General features: G+C 41.0%; 1 long non-coding RNA gene across 2 annotated transcripts in view; it reads right to left on the reverse strand.

Annotated features, from left to right (window-relative positions):
- The window catches only part of LOC109270080 (uncharacterized), a 529,587-nt gene that overhangs the window by 258,368 nt on the left and 256,158 nt on the right, over positions 1 to 15,061 (reverse strand). The gene's annotated exons all lie outside the window — the stretch shown is intronic.

Below are 15,061 nucleotides of genomic sequence, written 5' to 3' on the forward strand. Positions count from 1 at the left end.
TTCCTGAGGCGGCCTCAACAAAGAAGGAAAAAGAGTGATGGGGAGTGGAGCTCACATCTGTAAGAAGTCCAGGCACGGTGAGGAGGGAGGGAAAAGAATGGCAGTGGGGTTACTGTTTACCCACCCCAACACACAAGCCTACTCCCGCTCTTAACCACGCAGCTACACCGTGTGGCTCCTAAGGTGAGGGCAGGGCCAGATCCCAAGCCTCTGAGGACATTGCAAATGGATGTGCCTCAGAAAGGCCTGGAATCCACCTAAGGGACCAGATGATTCTGAAGCCTTCACTTTAACATTAAACGCATTTTACATTTAATACACTGTGAGTTCATTAATACACAGTGCATTAAAAGTTGTACAGCAATAATAGCCAAATTATGGAAAGAGCCCAAATGTCCATCGAATGATGAATGGATAAAGAAGATATGGTATATATATATATAATGGAATATAACTCAGCTATCAAAAGTAATGAAATCTTGCCATTTGCAACAACGTGGATGGAACTAAAGGGTATTATGCTAAGCGAAATACATCAGTCAGAGAAAAGACAAATATATGATTTCACTCGTGTGGAATTTAAGAAACACAACAGATGAACACAGGGAAAGGAAGAAAAAATAAGAAAAAAGAAAACAGAGAGGGAGGCAAACCATAAGAGACTCTTAAATACCAAGAACAAACAGAGGGTTGCTGGAGGTGCAGTGGGTAGGGGATGGGCTAAATGGGTGACGGGCATTAAGGAGGGCACTTTTCAGTATGAGCACTGGGGGCTATATGTAAGAGATGAATCACTGAGTTCTACTCCTGAAATCAAGACTACACTGTATGTTAACTAATTTGAATTTAAATAAATTTTTTAAAAATTTGCACATTAAACTTCCTCCACTCAGCCCAGCTTTGAGGGCAAGGAGGTAAAACATAACAACTCCTGAAACCATTTTCTCTTTTTTTTTCAAGGTGCCTTTGAGGAACTTAGAGCTAAAACAAAGGAAGTAAAACAGAACCTTTATTTTGGTCTTCTTTCCAGCTTTCCTGTAACCCTTGGGTCCAGCCTCAGTGCCAGCACCAGCCCCACCTCCTTTCTTTGGACAGGTGTCAGCTGTAGCCTCGCTTCCTCAGGGAAGCCCTCCCTGGCTCCCCAAAGGGTCTCGTCCCCACCTCTCTGCTCTCCCCGCTACCCCCAGAACTCTGCCTCTGCAGGGTATCGCACACTTGTCCTTGTTCCATTAAACTCCCGAACTTATTGGTTAAGCACCTGTCTTCCCTAGAGACTCTGAACTCCAGGAGGATGGGGACCCTGTCTGTTTTGTTCACTACTGAGCCTGTAGAGCCTAAGGCAGTGCCCGGCACAAGGTAGTAGATGCTGGACAAATATGTGTTGGCCGAACCACACCCTAGTCATGACCTCCTTCCTTTCCTCCACAAGGTCTGAATCACCCACCACCAGAAGCTATCCACAGAGCACGCACAGTGGGTGGTAATGTGTTGGGTGACGTGGAGTCCAGAATGTCACCTCCACTCCCAGAGTGAGCTGACGCTGATCTGAGGCAGCTGCCATTGTGGTATGTTAGAAACAATACTGTTTGCAGCCAGGGTACCCTGCTTCAAACCTCAGCTTCCCCATCTGCAAAAAGGAATACAAACACCAAATTCACCTAACTTACAGCATTGTTGCAAAGACCACATGTGAAAAATAGATGAGAGATGTTTATTTATCATGCAGCATGTTACCATGAATGTCCAATTTGTATAAGCAGTGTAAGAAGCAGGTGACTTTCCTTAAGCCCTACAGAAGGGCTCTCTTGTGGCTCCCTTTATCCCTTGCTCCTCTCTAAGCTCCTTTTGGGGCTGTGGTCTCCAAGGTCTCAGGACCTAACCTTTCATTTTATAACCATGGCTCAGAAAACGGAAGGGACATGCCCAAAATCAAACATGGAGTCTGAGCCAGGGCCAGGTCTGGAACCTTGTGTATCTGGTGTCCTTTCCATCCATCTCTTTTGTGTTGCCTCCCTTCTGTGTCTCCTCGAGTCAATTTCCACGCTCCTAGATAGTTCCTTCTACCCATCTGGAAACCATTCTCCACCTTCACTGCACAGAATACTGATACAAGAAGGTGCCGGCTGAAGTGTTTGTTAAATATGAATTTAGTTTCACGTTTGGTTGTTAGAGGCCCAGAAATATTTTTTCACAGGCCAGGCTGACCCTTAATACTTCTCCAATTTTCCATTCATTGGTTATTTTAATGAGGCACCTTGTCAGGATCTCCTCTTATTCTCGTCCTAAAAAAGTAAATACACCTTTCACCTACAGAAGAGAATTTCAGATTCGTTGTTACCAGATCCAGGGACAGAAGAGTCTAGCAGATTATAGCCCAAGTCTGTGGAGCTGAGGTAGGCTCAGGGAAAGGGGGGGTGTGAAGGAGGAAGAGCAAAGGGTGCAACCCAATCACCGCACTTTCTCTAGCAGTACATGCTAAGCCTTTAGCCTGTGGGATCTAAGTTAGTTCTTAAACAATCATAATAAGGTGGTAGCCTCTGTTAAATAATGTTCCCACAAAATTCATGTCCACCTGCAACCTCAGAATGTGGCCTTATTTGGAAATTGGACTTTTGTAGGTGTAATTAGTTAAGATGAGGTCATACTGGATTGGGGAGAGCCCTGATGCAATGACTGGTGTCCTTGTAAGAAGAGAAAACTGAGACACAGACATGCTGAGAGAACACCTATGACCAGGGAGGCAGAGACTGGAATAATACATCTATAAGCTAAGGAACACCAAGGGTTGCTGGCAAACACCAGAAGCTAGGAAGAGGCAAGGAAAGACTGCTCCCTAGAGCCTTTGGAGAGAATATGGGTCTGTGGACACCTTGATTTTGGATTTCTAGCCTCCAGAAGCGTGAGACAATAAATTGCTGTTGTTATAAGCCACCCAGTTTGTGGCAATTTGTTACAGCAGCTCCAGAAAACTAATATGCAAGAGGTATTAAAATTCCCACAGCCTAGATAAAGCTAGAAAGTGTTTCAAGTCTAGCACCTTTGATCTTGATAATAGCCCAGGGATGGTGGGGAATTCTGTGATTAGTCTCCATTTCATGGGTGAGGCCACCGAAGCCAGAGAGATCAAGCAAAATGCCAACGTCATGTGAAAGCAGGCTTTAGAGTTGAGATTAATGCATACCCATTTTAAGTCAGGTCCAGGGGGTTGTTCCCAAAGAACCCAACACCCTTCCCATGGCCTACCCTTCACCCCCTCCTGTGAACAAAGAGGTTTCCGGGTGTCAGGTCAACCCTTGTCAGATAGAACTTCTAACTCTGGCTTGTGGGTCTAACAGAGAATCCAAAAACTCACGGATCCTTGAGTCTTGATTTAATAAGACAAAACTGGACTACATTTGAAATGGTAGAATGCAGTAAGCTTGTTGTTTGGCCTTGAAAGTGAAAACACTTCAACTAAAGTGGTTTCTCCTTGTTGTTAACTCTCCTGAAGAGAAATTTACCTAAAAGTCATCTCCCTTAAAATGCTTTGAAAATTAGATGAGATTAAAACGGGGATGTTAAAATGAAATCAAGCAATCGCTTTAGGTGGCAAGATTTTAGTTAACTGACTGAGAGCCTTGAATGTCAAGCTGAAGAGTCCTAACCATTTTAGAGGCTATAGGAGAAATCATCAGAGGGCTGTGAGTCAGAAGTGATACACTCTCTAGAAAGTCTAACTTGGCAGCCATAAAAAGGGTGGATTAGACAAGAGATGGGAAGACATTTGAGAAAGTTGTGGTAAAAGTTCAAAAGGGAGAGCTGAGGCCTGGGCTGCAGCAGGAAGGACCAAGTGATGGGCAGGTCAAAGACACATGGCAGATGTACAATGGCATTTACTCCTGGATGATGGTGGGAAACCAAAAAGGGATAAAGCCTGGATTGTCCATGAAGAAAGAAGGACAGGGCAAAGAAAGGCAGGGGGATAAGTAGGGTCTGGGCAACACTAAGGCCAATGTGACCACAGGAACCCTGGCCAGTTACCTGAATTTTGGTCTGCTCATTTCTAGACTTTAAGTGACAGAAATATAAACTTCCATCTGGTTTAAGCCATTGTTATTTTGGGTTTTTCTGTACATTACAATCAAATGTAACTCTAACTAATACCAATCCTGGGGCTCTGTTTTCCCCACAACTACAGTCTCTTTCGAAGAGACAACTGCTGCATCTCCAGAATACTGCATAGTTTTGAAAGAAGCTTCTCCTCCCTCTCAGAGTGCTCATATTCCGTCTGTCCCTAAAGCTTACAATTTCTCACTTAAAGATACATTTTAGATTCATCTTTCAGTCTAATGTCCTTGAAGGTGTTCCTCTCTTGAGGGCTGCTCACCTGGAAGAGCATCTCTTCCCCATCCCACCAATGCAAACACTGCCGATGGCCTGCCATGTGCTGCCCTGATGGACAGCCCTACAGCCCACCCTGACACTTCTGAACCTGACTTTCAAATTCCTCCCAAATCTGGCTTTGACCAATGTGACATTCTTTCCCACCGTTTTCCAACAGGAACTTTAGTTTGAATCAAACCAGTCTTCTTTCCAAAACACCATGACCATTCCCAGCTCCGCGGTCCACTTACTCTTTCTACATGAATTCCTACTCACTCTTCCCTTGGCTACAGTGTATATTTAGCAATCTCCATCTCTCAAGGCCTTGAACAAACTAGTAAGCCATGAGATAGGAGCGGGTATGACCTGAACCAGGGCACAAATCCATCAAGACTGTAAGCAAGCTTCCAGCCAGAAACCATAAGCAACTTGAAAGCAGAGGTGCTTTCCAACACCTCCTCAACACCAACCCCCTCCCCATAATTCTGAGAAGAGTGATCAATACTGAATCTGCAGAGATTCTCCAAATGAGGGAAGAAAAATAATGCAAAATGAAAGCGAAATCATGAAAAGAGTCACAGACAAATAACTAAAACTATGTGATAAAATAGACTCGCACACACAAATATAATTGGATTTAAAATTTATAATCTACAACGGCCTACCCATTAGGATGGCTACTGTCAAAAAACAGAAAATAACAAGTGTTGGTGAGGATGTGGAGAAACTGGAACCCTTTTGCACTGTTGGGAATATAAAATGGTGCAGTTGCTATGGAAAACAGCATGGCAGTTCTCCAAAAAATTAAAAATAGAATTATCATAGGATCCAGCAGTTTCATTTCTGGGTATGTACTCCAAAGAACTGAAAGCAGGGTTTTGAACAGATATTTGTATGCCTATGTTCATAGCAGTATTATTCACAATGGCCACAAGTTGGAAGTGTCCATTGATGAATGAATGGATAAATAAAATATGGAATATACACACAACGTAGTATTATTCAGTCTCAGAAAGGAAATAAATTCTTACACATGCTACAACATGGATGAACCTGGAGGACATTACGGTAAGTGAAATAAGCCAGTCGCAAAAAGACAAATACTGTATAATTCCACTTATATCAGGTACCTACAATAGGCAAATTCATAAAGACAGAAAATAGAACCATAGAATGGTGGTTGCTGAGGACTGTGGGGAGGAGGAAGTGAGGAATTATTGTTTAATGGGTTCAGAGCTTCCGTTTGGGAAGATGAAGAGAACTCTGGGGATTGGTTGCACAACAGTGTGAATATTCCTAACACTACCAAACAGTATACTTCAAAAATGGTTAAGATGGTAAATTTTATGTTGTATGGACTTCACCACAAGTAGAAACAATTTTTTTTTTAATTAGAATCTAGAGGATTTTGACGTTTGGCAACCTATTTGAATTCTGGCAACCTATTTGAATCACCTGGGCAATTATTAAAACAAAACATTGATTCCTGCCTCTCTTTTCCCCTTATCCTCCCCTAGAAATACTTATCTAATTAGTTTGAAGTAGAGTCTTAATAAATGATTCTAACATGCAAACAGGGGAATCACTGGTATAGAAATTAGGAAAAAATGTCAATGACCTCACACATACTTTTTAGACATAGAATCTTAGAAGAAATGTGGGAGAGGAAGAAGAAAGAGTTTAGACATCAGTTTAACATACCTGAGGTTGATTCCTGTCCTACCACTTACTAGCTTTGAGACTTTGGGCAACTTATGCCCCAGCGCCTGGCAAAGTACTCAGTGTCCATCTTGATGCCTGGCACACAGCAAGCTATCAATATATATTAGATAAATAAATAACACATCTCTCTGGGAGCATAATGACCATACTGTCACATTATTCTGAGAATTAGCTACCAGACACAATAAAGGTAGTTTCAACTATTGCTTGGTACACAGTAGGCATGCAATAAATGGTAGATGTTATTACAAGTATTATGGAAAGACTGGAGGGCATCTCCAGTCTTCTCACTTAGCAGGTAAGAACACTGGGGACCAGTTAAGAGGACAGGTTCTTTACCCAATGTCCATATTATTATATAATAGCCTTCTACTTTCTTAACTTCTTGTGTCTGAAGTGCTTTCATGTAAACACCTATACTAAGACTTCCAAAAGTCAATGCTGCTGTTCAAACCATCAGTTATAACAGGAACCGGGATATATGTTCATATAAGCCCATAGGTGCCTTGCTCAGCAATGGTAGATGGTAGAATGTAGCTCTTTATGACAATCTGTGGAACATCAAATCTGAGACAATAACCTTGAGAAGCTACAGGTCTGAGTCATTCTATGTATGGAAGGCAATTTCCTGGGGTTCCCTGGGGAGCAAATTGCTCCTTGCTGAGTTTCCAGGGTTTTCTCTAAAGTGGGGCTTCAGGGGCACCTGGATGGCTCAGTCAGTTAAGCATCTGCCTCTTGATTTTTGGCTCAGGTCATGATTTCATGGTTTGTGAGTTTGAGGCCCACTGACAGTACAGCACCTGCTTGAGATTCTGTCTCCCTATCTCTCTGTCCCTGTCTCTCTCTCAAAAATAAATATTTAAAAAATAATAAAATAAAATAAAATAAAATGTGGCTTCAAAACTCCCAAACTGTCAAGACCTCTGACCTACCAGCAACGTCTGGTGCCCTATGGCTCTTAGTTATTCCCTGACAGCCCCTACAGAATGTGGCCAGAGGGAGGTGCACAGACCATTGTGGCACCTGTTACAAATGAAGATTCCAAAACCTGAGGGTTCAATTCTGCAGTCTCCATTTTCCCAGACTCCCAGGTGACTCATGCATGTTAAAGCTGAAAAGCACTGTCATTCTAGGAACCATCTGGCAGTTCATCTCTTCCAGTGGTCAACATTCTACTGAGCAGGTACTCCATGCAGGCCCTGTTCTTGGCACTATAAAGTCAAAGAAGACATTGTTCTTATCCTCAAGGAGAGGGCAGATGATAGCATGGAACAGCAGAAGATATAGGACAGCGTGATCATTCATTCATTTCATTTAATCATTCAACAAATAACTATCAAGAGCCATGTTCCAGGCATAGATTTGCATACAGAAAGGCCATATGGTGTGTTGGTTAAACCAGGGACAGGGTATCTATGCTTCCAGGGTTCGCATCCTAGCTCCTCTGCTCACTACCAGAGTGACCTTGGGCAAGTCACTTAACCTCCATATGTCTCAGTTTCCTCATCTATAAAATGGATATAATAATGGCACCTCTCTCACAGGGTAGTTGTGACAGTTCAATGAGTTAATATATTTATAGCCTAGAATAGTACCCTGCACCTGGTAAGTCCTGAGTAGATTTCCACAGGAGTGGAATTGTCATGAATGCCAGGATTTTTGTTTGCTTTATCCCTAACACCTACAGCAGTATCCACTACATTAGCAGTCAATCACTATGTATTTGCCAGCAGCATGGCAGACTGAACTGGAATTAGCAGATTCTTCTCCACTCTCAACACATATATGTTGGGTAATATATAAATAGACATTAAAAAAAATACATATCTGGCCTCAAAAGAAAGATAAATCCCCAGGTACTAAAAAATCAAAGAAAGGAATCGCAGAAATTTAAGCAGAAACTGGAAAATTAGAAGTCTCCAAAATGGCCAGTTCTTTTCATGATGGTGGTGGTGATGGGGCCGGGGATGACGGGGAGATGAAGATGAGGGCTGAATGAAGATTGATCTCAAGAATTACAGGGTACTTGTATTGAATTACAGGGCAGTCTTTCTAGAGCAACTCCTTGGGAAGAGATCCCCTTCCCTACTTTTTGCCTGTGACACCCACATACTTACCAAATACATTGCAACCCCCATGAAGGTGGGACTGCTTACCCGGCTCATCTCTTTGTCTCAGCTCTTTGGGTTCATCATGTGATCACTGTACTTCAGAAACTGAACCAGGTGTAGAAACTTCCCTGGGGCACTTTCTTCTGTCTCTGGAGCAACCACACACAGACACAGACTTACCCACCAATGTTTAGGAGAGACACAACATGTCAATAATATCAAACTCTCATGAAGTGTTTCCCTTCACTGCTCACCATAGCTACTAAGGTTGCCCATCCTACTGATCACTTTTTTTTATTTAAAACTTTGTTTAAGGTTTACTTATTTTTGAGAGAGAGAGAGACAGAGACCATGAGTGGAGGAGGAGCAGAGAGAGAGGGAGACACCAAAGCCAAAGCAGGCTCCAGACTCTGAGTTGTTAGCATAGAGCCCAATGCAGGGCCCAAACTCACGAACTGCAAGATCATGACCTGAGCTGAAGTTGGATGCATAACCGACTGAGCCACCCAGGCACCCCCACCCTACTGATCACTTTAAGGAAAGAATTCAAACTTTCATGAGTCTGTTAGAAAGGGACTGCAGCCTGCTGTAACCTGCTCTATAAGGGATGATAAGACATTATTGGAATAAATAAGAATATGGTGTCTGCTAACCCAGATTTCCACACAGCTCCTTCAGATAACTACCAAAATATAAATTGGACCTGCTGAAACTGACATAGCACATTGGAATAGAAATTTTAAAAATATTCTCAGCTGGCACTAACCAATGCAAGGTGAGTATTTAATTCTTTACATATGCAAAGTGTATAGTGCAAATCCTGGATATACCACCAACTCTGAGACTAGCCAGCTAATATTATAAAACCAAATAGGACATAGGATAGGGCTGCTCATTAGTAATGAGTGATCTAGGGGTGCCTGGGTGGCTCAGTCGGTTGAGCGTCCAACTTTGGCTCAGGTCATGATCTCATGGTTCCCGAGTTCAAGCCCCACATCGGGCTCTGTGCTAACAGCTCAGAGCCTGAGGCCTGCTTCAGATTCTGTGTCTCCCTCTCTGTCTCTTCCCCTCCCCCACTCATGCTCTCTCTCCCTCAAAAATAAATAAACATTAAGAAAATTTTTTTAAAGGAATGAGTGATCCTTTTTATTATTTAAATTTTAAACCCTTTAATATTATATCCCCCCAAAGCTATCTTTATCCGAAAAATCAAAATTCCTCAACAATTTTTGGGGTGCCTGGGTGGCTCAGTTGATTAGGTGTCTGACTCTTGAGTTCAGCTCAGGTCATGATCTCATGGTTCATGAGTTTGAGTTCCATATTAGGCTTCATGCTGGCAATGGGGAGCCTGGTTGGGATTCTCTCTCTTTCTCTCTCTCCCTCTCTCTCTGCCCCTCTCCCATGCACATGTGTGTTCTCTCTCTCTCTCTCAAAATAAATAAATAAACTTTGAAAAAGTTTCAAATTTCCTCAACACTTCTAAGTAAAGTGTTATGATACATTAAGTAGACATAATAAATTCTTTATTTTTAACATAAAGAAAGAGGCACACCATTTTTATTACTAGAAAATCAGTTTCTCCTGAACCTACTAAAATACTGAACAAATCTTGAGGGATTTTTCTTTTCAAAAGTGCCCACATATCTCTATCCCTGGCTCTGCCATTACAAACACCCACCTATTACCTGCCTCTGGTCCCCCAAACACGGATACCCATGCTTGGTCAGCCTCTGAAAGCCAACTTTACTTCTAGACAATCAGAAATTCCTGGGGAAAGGCTCAATTAGGAGACTCAATCCCCCTTCCCACCATCAGAGGTGGCACAGAACACTGGTTGAGTCTACAGGGTCCAGCTACCCAGGTTCGCCTCCTGGCTGTAGAATGACTGTGTGACCACTCAATAAACATCTGACCCTGGGAAAGTTACTCAACTTCTCTGAGCCTATTATCTCGTCTATGCAGCAGTAATAATGCCTTCCTCATCCTGCAGTTGTGAGCTAAAATGAGTGAACACCGTGGGAACATGTAGAACAGTGCTTGGCACAGAGTAAGTGCCCAATACTCATTAGATACTATTATTGTTGTCACTGTGCCCTTTCTAGCCCTAGATGACTCTTTCCTTCTTCTCTACTCTGGCTCAAGTTTGTGTCACCTCTTACACAAATTTCTACCATGAATTGGAGTTGGGGCTATAGACATGCCATAGTAGACGTTAGGGAAACTTCCATGAAGGCAATGACATTAGCAATTAAAAAATGCCTCCCTCCCTATTTAGCATTTATCAGAAAATTAGAAAGAGCGAAATTAAGGAATTACACAATCCTCTTAAAATTCTTTATAGGCCAACCAGGGCCCTCGCAACTTCCTTCTGTAGTTCTCAGACAGGTATCTTTAGTTCTTTCTCTCTCCCTGTATGTCACATCTTCCCCACCTTACTGTTATACCTTTTATCCTTTGGAGCTTTTCTCCTAACTTTGTCTTTTCTAAACTTTCTGAGCCCAAAGGCATGCCATGTGCCAGCCACAGTAACACCGAGGCTTAGCAGAGCAGACTAACACACCAAATTTTCCTTGAGCTTTCGATTCCCAAGAATATGATTAACTTTGAAGAAGCCACACAAGACTTTAGTTAGGCAAAAATAAAATGAAATGGCTTATTCGACCCAAACTGTTTTTTTATTTGTGCCATTTCTGTCAGTGTCACACATAAATTTTAATTATACTAAAAGAAGAATTATGGAATAACTCTCAGGAGCACAGAGTGAAACTGACAGGGCTGCTGCAGGTTATGAATGTTGTTCTCTGCACAAAGGCAGCCAGCTGAGGGGTTAGTGGGGCCTGAAATCCAGCCTCTGACTCAGAAAGCTGTGCTTCCTGGGACAGGGTGGGATTCACTCAGAAGAGATAGCTTTTTCTATTTCATACAAAGATACTATATGGCCTAGTGGTGGTCACATACAGGGGGCTTAAATAAATAAGTGAATATATTGAGGATAATGAGACCCAGATTTCTCATTGTCAAAGGAGTTTTGAGCATGGAAAGGGTGCTGGCTGGAACTGGAGGTGTCAGTGTAAACTCATGGTTTTTTTAACATAGGCAGATACAATTTATGTGGGTATGTGGAATGTGTATATGGATAATATTGCCTAACTCTTTCTACCAAGACCAAGAAGGTCTAGAATCCATGATATACCTGTAGCAATGATCACACCTCGTAACCCAGATCTTGGTTTATTAAATGCCTTTTTCCACTAAAAGGAACAAAAAATCCACTGGAAAGGTGGAGGACTCCAGGGTGGGGACAATGAACATGTAAGACAAGCCAGGAACATCCTGTGGTTCTTGAAAGTAAAGAAGTACTCTAAAATTTTGAGAACATGCCTAAATTGCATAAGGGCAGCTGGAAATGACTCCCTCCCTCCACCTGTATCTGGTCTCCCAAACACCCATACCCATGCTCACCCAAATCAGGGGAAATCTGAGCATCAAAATAAGTAATGATGATCATAGATTATAACCCATTAAATAAAATTCCAATTCTGTAAATCCATACTCACACACACACACACACACACACACACAAATAAATGAATTTAAAAGGGAACTTAATAGAGGGAAAAGCTACACCTTAAAATAGAATACCAGCTAATAAATACACAATAAATGCTAACATCAGTTGTATTTGGCAACTGTCACAACAACTGATTCAGGCAAAGTCAATGAATGCTAAAATTAATGGGTGAAAGTTTGATGGGGAACAGGATATTTACATCCCAATGTATCATCCCCAAAATGCTTATTAATAAATACAAAATATTTATTCATTCCTACGTACAAAATAGCTATTAATCTTAGAGCGGATAACCTTCCAAGACACCGTCTTAACCAAATGCCAACACATAGTGAACATCATGTACCACCTGACAGGACGCACTGAAAAGAGCACATAATCGCTTCTGTGGTCTTCCTGACAAACATACATAAACTGAGTCCGATCATTAGGAAACATTAGACAAATCCAAATGGAGAGACTTTCTACAAAGTTATGGGATTACACTTCAAAAATATCAATGTCATGGAAGGTAAGAAAAAAGTATAGAACTCTTCCAGGCTAAAGTGGCGCCATGAGTAAATGCAACACATGACCCTGGATTGTATCCTGGATCTGCAAAAGGCATTATTGGAACAATTAGAAAATTGCTGATGGCATCGATAGATTTTGATATTTATTTTGTGGGTATGTAGGAGAGTTCTGTTTGTGTTTTAGGAAATATACACAGAAATATTAAAGAATAATGAGGGATCCTGTCTACTTTACTCTCAAATGGTTCAGGAAAAAAGTATGTATTAATAGAGAGAGGCAAAAGTGGCAAAATATGAATAATTGGGGAATCTGGGTGAGGGTATATGGGATCTCTGTATTATTGTTGAAAATATCTGCACTTGGGGCCCCTGGGTGGCTCAGTCAGTTAAGTCTCTGGCTCTTGACTTCGGCTCAGGTCATGATCTCATGGTCTGTGGGTTCGAGCCCCATATCGGTCTCTGCACTGGCAGTGTGAAGCCTGCTTGGGATTCTCTCCCTCTCTCCCTCTCTCTCTGCCCTCCCCTGCTCATGCACTCTTGTCTCTCTCTCAAAATAAATAATAAACTTAAAAAAAGAGAAAATATCCATAAGTTTGAAAATCAATTAAAAAGATGTTTTTTCTAAAAAATGAGGACAGTGAAAAGATTTTTAGACAAAATGACCCTGAGAGAATTAATCCCAGATAAGCCCACACTGAAAGATACTAAAGGAAGTTCCTCAGACAGAAGGAAAATAGTTCCTCTAAAACACTGAAATTTGAAAAAGAATGAATAACAATGGAAAAAGTGAAAGTGTGGCTAAATGTACATGAATACTGAGTATAACAATGATACTATATTGTGTGGTCTAAAGGATGTGTAGAATAACACAAAATGGGTGGTGGTTGGGGGAATACGTAGAAGTTAAGTTTTAAGGCCCTAGCATTGTCAGTGAAGTGATAAAAGTACTAACTTATATTAGACACTAATAACTCAAGTTAGCATCCTCCAATTGCGGGGCTAGCCATTAAAGACATAGAAATATATACATACATAGAGATGTATGTATATATATAACTACAAGCAAATAGGGAAAATGGAATAGTAACAATAACTTCATTAACCCAAAAGAAGGGAAGAAAGAAGAAAAAGCAAATAAAAAAACAGGTGGAACAAACAAAAAAATTAAATTATAAGCATAGTAAAGTATATAAATAAATCATTTACATAAATATAAATACTAAATACTCCCATTTAAAGACAAAGATTGTCAAGCTGAATAAAAACAAAACATAAAACCTAGTCAGAGGCGCTTGTAAGAGTTAAATATAGGAACATGAAAAGATTCAAAGTAAAAAGATAGAAAAGGTATACATACAAACACTAACCAAAAGAAAGTTGATATAGCCATATAACATCAGACAAAGTAAAATTTAAGATAAAAACCATTGCTAGAAACAGAGATACTTTTGATAATAACAAAAGGTTCAATTCACCAGGAAGATAAAACAGTTTCTAAATTTGTATTCCTCCAATAACAGTTTCAAAATATATGAAGCAAAAATTTTACAGGACAAAATGAAATAGTTAAGTGTGCATCATTTAAAAAAAATTGACCATACTTCTCATAGTAACAAATAGAATAAACAGGAAAAAATCAGTAAGAACAAAGAAGACCTAAACAATGCAATTAATGAATTTAACCTAATTGATACACATAGAACACCACAGATGAAGAGGAAATACATGTTCTTTTCAAGTGCATGAAAAGTGGTTGCTAAATTTGACATATGCTAGATCATAAAGTGAGCCTTAACGAATCTCAAAGAATTGAAATCATTTAAGGTATGTTTTCTGACCACAGTGGAATTAAGTTAGATATCAGTCACAAAAAGATGACTCAAAAATTCCCATGTTTGGAATTCAAACAATAAAATTCTAAACACCTTCTAAAAGATCTGCATCTACATATCAGCCTGACCTCCTGGCCACCTTCCCTAACACTGCCATGCCCTCTGGCTGTCCTAAAGGCAGATCTGGTCCTCTCACTGCCTGACCCTTTCAATGGCGGGCCTCCTCAGGCTGTAGCTCTGGGCATGGCCCTGCTTTCACATCCTGGAAGCATTCCGTGGACGCTCTCCCTCTCTACTCCACATAGTAATCTGGCCATAGGTCTGCCTCCTTTCTCAGCCTTCAGAAAAACCTGTATTTCAGCCACCCGAGAATATTTACCATGCCCTCGGTGCACTATGTTCTATGACACATGCTGTTCCTGCTGCCTTAAATGCCTCATTTCCTCTTCCCCACACCACCGACTTTCACCTGCCTGTGGAACTCCTACTCATCTGTCAATGCCCCGCTCAAACTTCATCTTATCTCTCCCTGAGCCCCAGTCAGAACCAAATATGGTTTCGGAGGCTATACTTCTACTCTAATACCAATTTTATTTACTCTGGCAGACGTATTTGTCTGTCTCACCTACAGATCAAGAGCTCCAGGAAGATGTGGACCTTGTACTGTTCAGTTTTATTACCTAAAGACTGGCTCCATGAATTAAAAGTAGGAACTGCGCTATCACTAAAGGAATGAAGCTGGTAGGCATTAAAAAATTGTCTTTTAATAAATGAATAAATATTTTAGAGGTAACTTCTACTTATTACACATCTGGACACCAATACTGTTATCTGCCATCATCAACATATGGGTGTAGGTTGATTCACTGATTGATTCATTTACTGAATCCCTAATATTGCAGTGGACTAGATGCTGGAGATATGGAGGTAAATAGGACATAGACCCTGCCT

The sequence above is a fragment of the Panthera pardus genome, unplaced genomic scaffold (genome assembly GCF_024362965.1).
Source record: "Panthera pardus isolate Hobbes unplaced genomic scaffold, ASM2436296v1 HiC_scaffold_20, whole genome shotgun sequence".
Classification (NCBI taxonomy): domain Eukaryota; kingdom Metazoa; phylum Chordata; class Mammalia; order Carnivora; family Felidae; genus Panthera; species Panthera pardus.